We start from the raw sequence: 12,536 nt of genomic DNA, 5'->3' as shown, positions 1-12,536 counted from the left end.
AAAAAAAAAAAAATAGTTGCGAAAAAGTGTACCCTGAAATATTAATACTTTTGCTCTCTAGACACCATAGTAATAAACAAGCACCTGATAAGGATGGGACAATATATTTGGAATGGTTAAGAACTCTAGATATGGACGGTACTTTTGCTGTCACTTACTAGCTGTGTGAACTTGGTAAAGTTACTCACATCTTTCTAGGCCACTTAATGCTGTTTTCAATAAATTGATAGAAAATCCCAGTCACACCTCTCCCATTTGATGATGTCGGAACTGTGACCCAAACCAGTTGTATCTTAGTCTAGTGATATTTCCATGCCATACAACTGCTTTTAAAACTACTACTTGTCAACACCTGGGTAGCTGAAGTCAAACAACTCCTGGGTTGTTAGAATCACTAGTCTTTGTTTTCTTTAGAAAATACTTCAGGCAAATGTTAACCCCAGGTGGAAATGAATTAGTGAGGTTTAGGTGCATCAATAATATATTATTTGTAGACTCCAATACACAAGATATTTTTATGGAAGCTTATGGGTGGTCTATTTAAGCAGACCTCAGTGTCCTACAGGAAACCACCTGCTTAGTTGCCACTCAGGGCGTCAGTCAGTGAGGATGATTTCCTTTCTAAAGGGGAAGAGTTAGGGAGGGAGTTGGGAGCTGAGGCCTAAGGTCCAAGCAGCCTCTCTCAAACTGCTCTTCTCTTGAGAGCATCTTCTTTGACATGGGCTAGACAGGATAAAGTTTCTGTCCTCTAAGTGTTCACTTCTTTTGTAATATAGAAGGGAAGGAGGAGAGAGAAAGGGAAGACACAAGAATAGCCACTGTTTCTGAAGTTGACCTCTCTACTGAAGACTTGACCTGCTTAGGCCACAGCTCAGACAAATTTATTTTCCTGTAGAGTCTGCAGGAAAATGGTGCCCTGGCGAAGGACCCAGCCTGGATTGCCTCCTTCTGCAAGATAAAGAGGGCTGCTGTCCTGGAAGAAGGTATTTATCATTCCAGCTGGTAAAGGAGATCACCCTGAGATCCAGCTGTGGGGGCCAGGTGTGGAGAGCTGGTTGCACACAAGATTGCTCCCCTTTCTCTGGAATGTCGGGGGGTGAGGGTTGCAAAAGGCCTAGGAGGGAGGGACTGAGAAAAATAATCTTTGGCAGGTTGTTAACATCAACCATTTATATAATGTTTCCTCACATAAATAGAGCCATGGACATCCTTATAGTTTCTAAGAAGGGAGAACTGCAGAACTCCTAGAACTAACACTTTTGTCCAAACCCCTGTAGTAGTAAGAGATCTAACTAAACTCTAGCATGGAGTTTCTCACAGCCTAAGGCTGGGTTCCTATAATTGACCCCAAACCCCACTAAAATGACTGCCTGAGAAAGTTCAATGCTGCCAGGAAAATATACTATTTGTTCTTGCCCAAATCTGATGAAAAGACCTTGAATTCCCTTTTTTAGAGCACATAGTATAAAGGGCTTATTACGGTGAATATGTATCTCTTACAATTCAGAAGTGTCTCTCCCAAGGACCTGAGGGCCATTCCTTTGAAATGCAATCAAGAAAGATAGGAACTCTGTCTTTCAGTCTCTGTGGAAGGACAAATCCTAACTTTGATAACTGCCGACTAACAAACACAGCTGGCCTAAACACAGTGCATTTACACTGACCAATTCTTTGGTAATTTTCACTTCTCTGACTCTACTCAGCTCCCAACATCACTCTCCCTTTAAAACACCCAAACCACCTTTGCAAAAATTGGAATGGAGCTCAGCTTTTTTCAGCATTGTTAGTAGTTACTGAATAAGATCTGTTTTCACTACTTTAAGTATCTTTGACACGGGGAGGAGGAATAGTAGCCAGACATGTGCTGAATGAAGAGAATTCACTCTCCATCTCTGAGAGGGAACAAACTAGCTAGTCCCTGAGGTGAGTGGTAAAGCCAATACCTCTTTTCTAGATAGCCTTTGTTGCCTACTCCACCCACAAGGAACCATACCTAGCTCAGCTCAGCCCTCAGGGAGTTCCACTTGAGGCTGTCCTGCTCCCTGGAACCCCTATACGCTGGAGAAGCCCAGAGATGTCCGGCCTATCTGAAGACCACTTACCCAGTTCAATTTAATAAGCAATTTTGAAACACTTGTTATATGCTGGTCTTATTGTATTAGACACTGGGGTACAGGGATGAATTAGATGTGACCCCTGTCTAATCTGTGTTCTAACTCAATACTCAGCCTTGAGTCTGTCAAAATATATGAGCAATCTATTAATGGTTTTATTTCAATGCATACCTGTTTCATTTATAAATTTTCCAGTTGTTTCTTTTTTAAAATATACCTTTTGTTAAAGAAGATTCCTGTTCTTGTCTTACAAATTACAGTCCCTTTTCATCTCTTTCAATATTTAAATCAGATTTATCTTAAAGATATTTTTACATTGGTCTACTATTGCGTGTTTCATTAATTGTGAATTCTGCCATTTGTTGAGTCTGATTATTATCTAACACTTCAAAATATAAAACTACTACAAGAAAATATCACAGAAATTCTCCAAGACACTGGACTAGGCAAAGATTCGAGTAGTACCTCACAAGCACGGACAACCAAAGCAAAAATGAGATAATATCTAGTTAAAAGGCTTCCAAAAGTTAGAGGCAAGGTGGCTCACTCAATGCAGCCAAGAGAAATATCTGCCACCAAGAGACTAGGACATTGGGAAGACTGGCACACTCCAAGCAGAACTTTGGAGGGAAGACAATGAGAATTGATCGAGGGAAGATGCAGATGCTGGGCTATAGAGAAAGGAAGCTGGGAACCCTGCAAGGGACTTCCATGCACTGGGAGTTTTTCCTGGCCACCAACCACTCCCAGGAAAAAGGTAAGTTGAGCAGGTGAAGAGCAACCCGCCCACGCCATGGATCTTTGGAATTCTGGCAGCAGGAGACCCCATAATCTGCATGGACACTTGTACTGGCAGGCAGAGCTGCTTAGAGAAGTGGTAGAGGCAGAAGACCAGCCAGTGTGGAACCCAAAGGATTTGGTGTGAGTATCTTCAGTGGAGTACAGCCAGGGATGTCCATCCCCCAAGGTTCACCTTTACTCCCCTAGGAGACTTTAGCCTTAGGGAAACTGTTGGATCTAAACAGAACAAGATGATCTTGCCTGTGAGTCAGGACTGGTCCAACCTGAGGAAACTCCTGTTTGCTGAAGCCTCAGGCTGGCTGCACATGCTTGCAGTGCAGCCTTGGGTGCCCAGCTGGAGTGCCTCCTGGAGACACACATCACAGCTCCTGCACTGACAGTCCATGCCTGACCTTTGCAGAGCTCCAGCAGAGCAGCTCCTACTGGTGCACACAAGTCCACCCACACATTCCCCCCACTATGGCCTCCTCTGTGCCCCTTTGACAGCACAAATTTGCCCACGGCTACCCCTGACATTGCTTTGTCAGTGCATGTGCATGCTGGTCGACCTCAACTCCCTTCCCTGCCAGCATGCATTTATGTGTGCACCCCACTATGCCACTACTCTGGATGTGAGCACACCCTGCCCACTCCTGCTGCTCCGCCATTGCTTGCATGAATGTGTGCATAGAGACCAGCAGCCCTGGCCTCCACCCTGTGTTGCCACTGCTGCTTGTGTGAATGCATGCATGGAGGGCACTAGCTTCATATCTGCCAGTGTCATGCTTCCACACCAACACTGCCACCAACATGAATGCATGAATGGACATCAGCAGCCCCATCCCTCCTACATACTGTGCCACCACCACTGCTACTATAAATGCCCACATGGAAGCTGGCAACCCTGTGCCTTCCAGACCCCTTATCCAGCCAATGAGTGTGCACCATGCTGTGATTCCACCACTGCTGGCATGTGGGAATTAGCATAGATTCCACTGCCACCACCAAATGAAGTGTTTGATTGGCACCACCCATTGGAGTGTTGTAACCAGCAGCCTTGGAATACATCAACCCCTCTAGCACAGCAGGTTCCTAATATCAGGAAGCCAAAGAACAAAGGTGGGGACCTAATACCAGCCCCCCAGAGTTAGTACATGAGGCCCAGGAGTCCTGACGTGAGCCTTGGCCTCCTAAAATCTTCCAGAGACAAAGTCTGTTGACAGAATCTACCACAGCCAAACCCCTAAGGACATCAAAGAAGACAAAAAAAATCTACCCAATGCTTTCCAAAGAAACAGGAACATCAATTACTGAAGAAACATCAGCCCACAAAAATGAGAATAAGAGCAGATCAAGAAGTCTGGCAACTAAGAAAGCCACAGTGTCTTCTTCCCTTCAAAACACTGCACTAGCTCCCCAGGAATGGTTCTTAACCAGGCTGAAATGGCAGAAATGACAGAAATAGAATTCAGAATAGGGATAGGAATGGAGATCCTTGAAATTCAGGATAAAGTCAAAACCCAATCCAAGGCTTCTAAAGAATACAATAAAATGGTAAAAGAGATGAAAGGCAATATGGCTACTTTTAGAAATAATCAAAGTGATATGATAAAACTTAAAACTAACTTCAAAATTTCACAATGCAATCACAGTATTAACAGCAGAATTGACCAAGATGAGGAAAGAACCTCAGGGCTCAAAGTCTGGCTCTCTGAAAACAAAATAAAGAAAAAACAATAAAGAAGTATAAACAAGGCTCCATGAAATACGGGATTACCTAAAGAGACCAAAACTATGACCTATTGGTATCCCTGAAAGAAAGAAAAGCTTGCACTTCCCCTTTGCCCATTGGATTCTGCTCAAGAATATTCACATTTGGTCGAAATTAGTACAAAGTTCAGCCAGAAGCTTCTTTCACCCTATGGCCCTTCCTTAATTTCAGTGGCTGTACCCCCAAGGAATCCTGTGAGATAAAGACAAGGATGAATTCCACAAGCTCAAGCTGGAAACCAGGAGTGCCTACAGGGCTCTTTCCACTGCTTCTTCTACTTTTATATTTTGCTAAGCTTCCTAAATCCGTTTCAGCTCTAGGTAAGGTAAAATCTTTCTTCCACGATTTATCACTTCTTTGGTTAAGTTAATTTCTAGGTATTTTATTTGTGGCTATTTTAAATAAGATTGCCTTTTCGATTTCTTTTTTCAGATTGTTCACTGCTGGCATATAGAAATGCTACTGATTTTTGTATGTTGATTTTGTATCCTTCAATTTTGTTTACTAGTTCTAATAGATTTGGTGGACTCTTTACACTTTTCCAAATATAAGATTATATCAACTGCAAACAAACATACTTTGTCTTCTTCCTTTCCAATATAAATGCCCTTTACTTCTTTTTCTTGCCTGCTCTAGCTAGGACTTCCAGTACCATGTTGAATAGCAATGATGAAAGTGAGCATCATTGTCATGTTCTAGTTCTTAGAAAAAAATAGCTGTCAGGTTTTCCCTACTCAGTATGATACTAGCTGTGTGTCTGTGACATATGTCTTTTATTGTGTTGAGGTATGTTCTCTCTGTACCCAGTTTTTCAGGTTTTTTTTTTTTTTAATCATAAAGGGATGTTCAATTTTATCAAATTTTTTCAGCATCAATTGAAATTTCATTCTGTTGACATGATATATCACAGTGATTGATTTGCATATGGTAAGCCATCCTTATATCCCTTGGATAAATCCAACATGGTTATGATGAATAATCTTTTTAATATGTCATTAAATTTGGTTTGCTAGTATGTAATTGAGAATCTTTGTGTCAATGTTCATCAAGAATACTAGCCTGTGGTTTTCTTTTTTTGATGTGTCTTTGTCTGGTTTTGGTATCAGGGTAATACTGTCCTTGTACTGTGAATTTGGAAGTATTCATCCCCCTATTTTTCAGAATAGTTTGAATAGGATTGGTATTAGTTCTTTAAATGTCAAATTTCAGCAGCGAAGCTATCAGGTCCGGGACTTTTCTTTGCTGAGAGACACTGATTATGGCTTTGATCTCATTACTTGTTGTTGCTCTGATCATGTTTTGGATTTCTTCTAGGTTCAACCTTGGTAGGTTGTATTATCTAAAAATTTATCCACTTCTAGGTTTTCCAATTTATTGGCATACATTTGCTCATAGTAGCCTCTAATGATCCTTTGAATTTCTGCAGCATCAGTTGTGATGTCTCCTTTTTCATTTCTCATATTATTCATTTGGGTTTTCTCTCCTGTTTTTAGGGTAAAGGTTTGAGAATTTTTTTGTTTTCAAAAGACAAACTTTTCATTTTGTTGATCTTTTGTATTGTTTTATTTGCTTCCATTTTATTTATTTCTGTTCTGATCTTTATTATTTCCTTTCTTCTACCAATTTTGAATTTGCTCTGCTCTTGCTTTTCTAGTTCTTTAAGATGGATCGTTTGATAGCTTATTTGAAGTTTTTCTAATTTTCTGATGTAGGCACTTATAGCTACAATCTTCCCTCTTAATACTGCATATGTGGTTTCCCATAGGTTTTGTTATGTTGTATTTGCATTATCATTTGTTTCAGTAATTTTTGATTTCCTTTTAAATTTCTTTATTGATCCACTGGTCATTCAGACACACATTTTTTTAATTTCCATGTATTTGCATAGTTTCCAAATTTCTCTAGTTATTGATTTCTAGTTTTGTTTCATCTCTGAAATCAGAGATGATACTTGATATAAAATTTAATTTTAATTTTTTAAGACTTGTTTTTTAGCCTAACATACGATTTATCCTTGAAAATTATCCATGTGCTGAGGAGAAGAATGTGCATCTGCAGCCATTTGATAAAATGTTCTGTAAACATCTATTTGGTCCATTTGATCTATAGTGCAGATTAAGCCTGATGTTTCCTTGTGGATTTTCTGTCTAGATGATTTGTCCAATGATGAAAGAGGAAGTTAAAGTCTCCTATTCTTATTATATTGTAGTCAATCTCTGTATTTAGCTCTAATAATGTTTGCTTTATATATCTTGATTCTCCAGTGTTGAGTGCATATATATTTACAATATCCTTTTGCTGGCTCAACCCCTTTAACATTATATAATGACATTCTTTATCTCTTTTTACAGTTTTTGTCTTGAAATCTATTTTGTGTGATATATGTGTAGCTACTCCTGCTCTTTTTTGGTTTCCAATGGTATGGAATATCTTTTTTTCATCCTTTATATTCACTCTACGGGTGTCTTTATAGGTGAAGTTTGTTTCTTGTAGGCAACAGATTCTTAGGTCTCTCTGTTTTTTAATCCATGCACCTACTCTTTGCCTTTTGATTGAAGTGCTCAGTCCATTTACATTGAATGTTGTTATTGATAAGTGAGGTCTTACTCCTGCAATTTTGATTTTTTTTTGGTTGTTTTGTGATCCTCTCTTTCCTTTCCTTCCTTCTTGTCTTCTTTTAGAGGATAATTTTCCCTGGTGGTATATTTCAATTTCTTGCTTTTGTGTGTGTGTGCATTGCTGTTAGCATGAGGCTTGCAAATACTATCTTATAACTCAGTATTTTAAACTAATTACAACTTAAAACTGAGTGCATAAAGAAACTAACAAGCAAAAAGACAACCAATATCAACTACACTTTTTAATTTCATTCTTGGACTTCTTAAGTTTTTGTTTTTCCTATTTATATCTTATTGAACTGTTTATGTCTTGAAAAGTTGTGGTGATTATTTTGTATTGCTTTAGTTTTAGTCTTTCTACTCAAGATATCAGTAATTTATACACCAATAATAGTGTTATAATATTCTTGCTTTTGTGTTTACTTGCTATTATCAGAGAGTTCTGTACCTTCAGATGATTTGTTCTTGCTCATTAACATCCTTTTGTTTCAGACTGAAAACTCCTTTTAGCCGTAGAACTGTAGGACAGTTCTGCTGTTGGTGAAATCCTTTAGCTATTTTTTTTTTTTTTTTTTGGTCTGGGAAACTCTTTAAATATTTTTACTAGATATATTATTCAATGATGCATGCTTTTTTTTTCTTTAGCACTTGAAATATATTATGTCATGTCATTCTCTCATGGCCTATAAAATTTCTGCTAAAAAATATGCTGCTTGACATATTGGAGCTCCATTATATGTTATTTGTTTCTTTTCTCTTGTTTCCATTAAGATCCTTTGACTTTTGGAAGTTTGAGTATTAATTGCCTTGAGGTAGTCTTCTTTGGGTTAAATCTACTTGTACTTCTATTTAAATACTGATATCTTTCTATGGTTTGGGGAAGTCTTCTGTTATCATCATTTTGAATGAATTTCTGTCCCCATCTATTTCTCTACCTCCTGTTTAAGATCAATACCACGGGTTTACCCTTTTAAGGCTATTCTCTAGATCCTGTAGGTGTGCTTCATTCTTTTTTATTCTCTTTTCTTTTGTCTCCTCTGACTATGTATTTTCAAATAACCTGTCTCCAGGCTCACCATTTCTTTCCTCTGATTGATCAGTTTTGCTGGTAAGAGAGAGTGATGCATTCTTCAGTATTGCAATGGTATTTTTCAGCTCCAGATTTTCTGCTTGATTCTTTTTACTTATTTCAATTTTTTTGTTAAATTTATCTGATAGTATTCTGAATTCTTTCTCTGTGATAGGGACTTGGGTTTTGTAATCTAAGTTTCTGGCCACTGCAGCCACATCTGCATTAGAAGGTACCCCAAGCTCAGTAATGCCATGACTCTTGAAGAGTAGTAGATGTACCGCCTTGGTGGTCTTGGGTACAATCCAAAAGAATTCTCTGTCTTACAAGGGAAAGGCTCTTGTTCTCTTTTCTTACTTTCTTCCAAATAAATGGAGTCTCTGTCTTGCAGAGTTGCTTGGAGCTTGGGGAGGAGGGACATTAGAAACCCTGTGGCCACCATCACTTGAACTGTGCTTGCTCAAACCTGAAGCCAGCAAGGTGTTGATTCTCTCCCAAGGCTCATGGTAACTATGATCTACCTATCACTTATGTCTGCTCAAATCTCAAGAGCTGTATAATTAGCAGGTAGCAAAGCCAGCCAGGCATCTGTCCATCCCTACAAGTTGGCAAGTTCTCATTCTCAGGCAGGTCCAGAATTGTCATCCAGGAGCCAGAGCCTGGAATCCCCAATCTTAGGAATCTACCTGGTACCCTGGTTTACTGTGGCTGAGGTGGCACCCAAGCCACAAGAGAAAGCCATTCCTACCCTTCCATCTCCTTTTCACGAGAAGTGGAGTTTCTCTCTCTGGCCATCACCATCCCAGGACTATGGTGAGTACTGCCTGGACTGGAACCCTCCCTTCCAGGAAGTGAGATACCCTTTGTACAAGGGAAGTTTCATAAATGCCTTCCACAAACCAGTGCCTGGTATGTGAAATCCCAATTGCCCTCTTGGTGCTCTACCTCATTGTGTCCAAGCTGGTATCCAAGCTGCAATACAAAGTCCCCTTTACATTTTTCTTATATTTCCTCAAGCAGAAAGAGTCTTTTCTGCATGGCTATCAGAGCTGGGAATGTGCTGGGTCAAATCTGAAGCTATTACGTCTCTGTGTTTAACCCAAGGCCCATGGAAAGTACTGTACTGCCTGGATACTGTTGCTGATTACTCAGGGCCCAGGGGATCTTTACTTGGAAGGTGATTAATCCTGTCTCCACATTGTTTTCTAAGCTACTGCTATCTTCTCATGGAGACATATATTTACATTTTAAAGCTGTTCTATCATTTCTGCTTGTAACAGAAATGATATGTTTTAATGTTTTCATAATTTTGCAGGGTATCACTGTGATAAACATTATGAGAGTAAAAACTTTGTTCTCATAAACGACTATTGCCTTACAATAATTTCCAGTAGACAATGTATTCAGGGTCAGAAGATATACAAAGTTTTAAGGTCGTAGCAAATATTTTCTAGGGCAAACCCAGAGTGATGCATATAAATTTGCATTTGAATCAACAGGATTTGAAAAGACCAGTCGGCAAGCCAATAGCCAGTGTAAAGGAACATGATAATCTTTTATTCTTTTTTTTTTTGTATTTTAACTGCTTTATTGAGATATAATTCACATACTATATTACTGGCCTATTTAAAGTGTATAATTCAATGGTTATCAGTGTATTTACAGACTGGTACAACCATCATCACAATCTTATTTAGAACATTTTAGTCATTACAAAAATAAAACCCATATCCATTAAGAGTCACTCCCCATTCACTTCTTTCTTGAGACCCAGGCAACCATAAGTATACTTTCTGTATTCATAAATTATTCTATTCTAGACATTTCATATAAAAGGAGACATGCATTATATTGTCTTTTGTGACTGACTTCTTTTTTTCTATATATTTATTTTTAATTTTTAAGTTGAGGAATACATATGCAGGCTTATTACATAGATAAACTTGGGTCACGGGGGTTTGGTGTACAGATTATTTCATCATTCAGGTATTAAGCCTGGTATCCATTAGTTAGCTTTCCTGATCATCTCCCTCCTACCAACCTTCACCTTCTGATAGACCCTAGTGTGTATTGTTCACCTCTATGTGTCCATGTGTTCTCATCATTTAGCTCTCACTTATAAGTGAGAACATATGGTACTTGCTTTTCTACTCCAGCATTAGTATACTGAGGATAATGACCTCCAACTCCGTTCATGTCCTTGCAAAGGAAGTAATTTTTTTTTATGGCTGCATAGTATTCCATGGTATATATGTACCACATTTTCTTTATCCAGTCTATCACTGATCGTTATTTAGATTGATTCCGTATCTTTACTATTGTGAATAGTGACTGCAATAATATATATGCATGCATGTGTCTTTATAATAGAATTATGTATGTCTCTTTGGGTATACACCCAGTAATGGGATTGCTGGATCAAGTAGTATTTCTGTCTTTAGGTCTTTGAGGAATAACCAAACTGTCATCCACAATGGTTGAATGAATGTACACTCCTAGCCAAAGTGTATCAGCATTCCCTTTTTTTGCACAACCTCACCAGCATTGATTATTTTTGACTTTTTAATAATAGACATTCTGACTGGTGTGACATGGTATCTCATTGTGGTTATGACTTGCATTAATCTAATGATCAGTGATGTTGAGCTTTCCTTCATACAGTTTTTGTCCACATGTATGTCTTGTCTTGAAAACTGCCTGTTCATGTCCTTTGCCCACTTTTTAATGAGTTTGTTTTTTACTTGTAAATTTATTTAAGTTCCTTAGAGATGCTGAATAGCAGACCTTTATCAGATGCATAGTTTGCAAACATTTTCTCCCATTCTTTAGGTTGTCTGTTTATTCTGCTGATAGTTTATTTTGCTGTGCAGAAGCTCATTCGTTTAATTAGTTCCCATTTGTCAATTTTTGCTTTGGTTGTAATTGATTTTGTCATTTTTGTCATGAATTATTTGCCCGTGCCTATGCCCCAAATGACATTGTCTATGTTGACTTTCAATTTTTCTTGTTTTCAGTTTTACATTTGAGTATTTTTAAAACATCTTGAGTTAATTTTGTATATAATGTAAAGGAGTCCAGTTTCAATCATCTGCATCCACCTAGCCAGTTATCCCAGCATTATTTATTGAATAGGGAAATCCTTTCCCCATTGCTTGTTTTTGTCAAGTTTGTCAAAGATCAGGTAGTTGTAGGGGTGTGGTCTTACTTCTGGATTCTCTATTCTGTTCCATTGGCCTATGTGTCTATTTTTGTGCCAGTACCATGCTGTTTTGGTTACTGTAACCCTGTTGAGTAGTTTAAATTCAAGTGGTGTAATGCCTCAGGCTTTGTTCTTTCTGCTTAAAATTTCCTTAACCAGTTGTGCTCTTGTTCTTTCCATGTGATTTTTAAAATAGTTTTTTATTCTAGCTCTGTTCATGTGATTTTAAAGTAGTTTTCTAGCTCTGTGAAGAATCTCAATGGCTTTAAAAAATAGGAATAGCAGTGAATCTATAAATTGCTTTGGGCAATATGGCCATTTTAGAGACATTGATTCTTCCTATCCATGAATGAATGAAATATTTTTCATTCATTTGTGTCATCTCTGATTTCTTTGAGCAGTGGTTTGTAGTTCTCCTTGCAGAGATCTTTCACCTCCCTAGTAAGCTGTATTGCTAGGTATTTTATTCTTTTTTGTGACAATAGTGACTGAAAGTTCATTCTTGATTTGGCTCTCAGCTTGACTCTTGTTGGTGTATAGGAATGTTAATCATTTTTGCACATTGATTTTGTATCCTGAGACTTTGCTGAAGTTATTTTTCAGCTTAAGAAGATTTGGGCTGAGATGATAGAATTTTCTAGATATAGGATCATGTCATCTGCAAAAAGGGATAGTTTGACTTCCTCTCTTCCTATTTTGAATGTCCCTTATTTCTTTCTCTTGCCTGATTGCACTGGCCAGGACTTCCAATATTATGTTGAATAGGAGTGGTGAGAAACAGCATCCTTGTCTTGTGCTGGCTTTCAAGGAGAATGCTTCCAGCTTTTGCCCATTCAGTATGATATTGCCTGTGGGTTTGCAATAAATGGCTCTTATTATTTTGAGGTATGTTTTTTCAGTACATAGTTTATTGAGAGTTTTTAACATGAAGGGACATTAAATTTTATTGAAAGCTTTTTCTGCATCTATTGAGCTAATCATGTGG

This window comes from Rhinopithecus bieti, unplaced genomic scaffold (genome assembly GCF_001698545.2).
Source record: "Rhinopithecus bieti isolate Rb0 unplaced genomic scaffold, ASM169854v2 scaffold_28138, whole genome shotgun sequence".
NCBI classification, from domain to species: domain Eukaryota; kingdom Metazoa; phylum Chordata; class Mammalia; order Primates; family Cercopithecidae; genus Rhinopithecus; species Rhinopithecus bieti.
The sequence above is the reverse complement of the archived record's forward strand: the minus strand, read 5'-3'. Positions refer to the sequence as shown.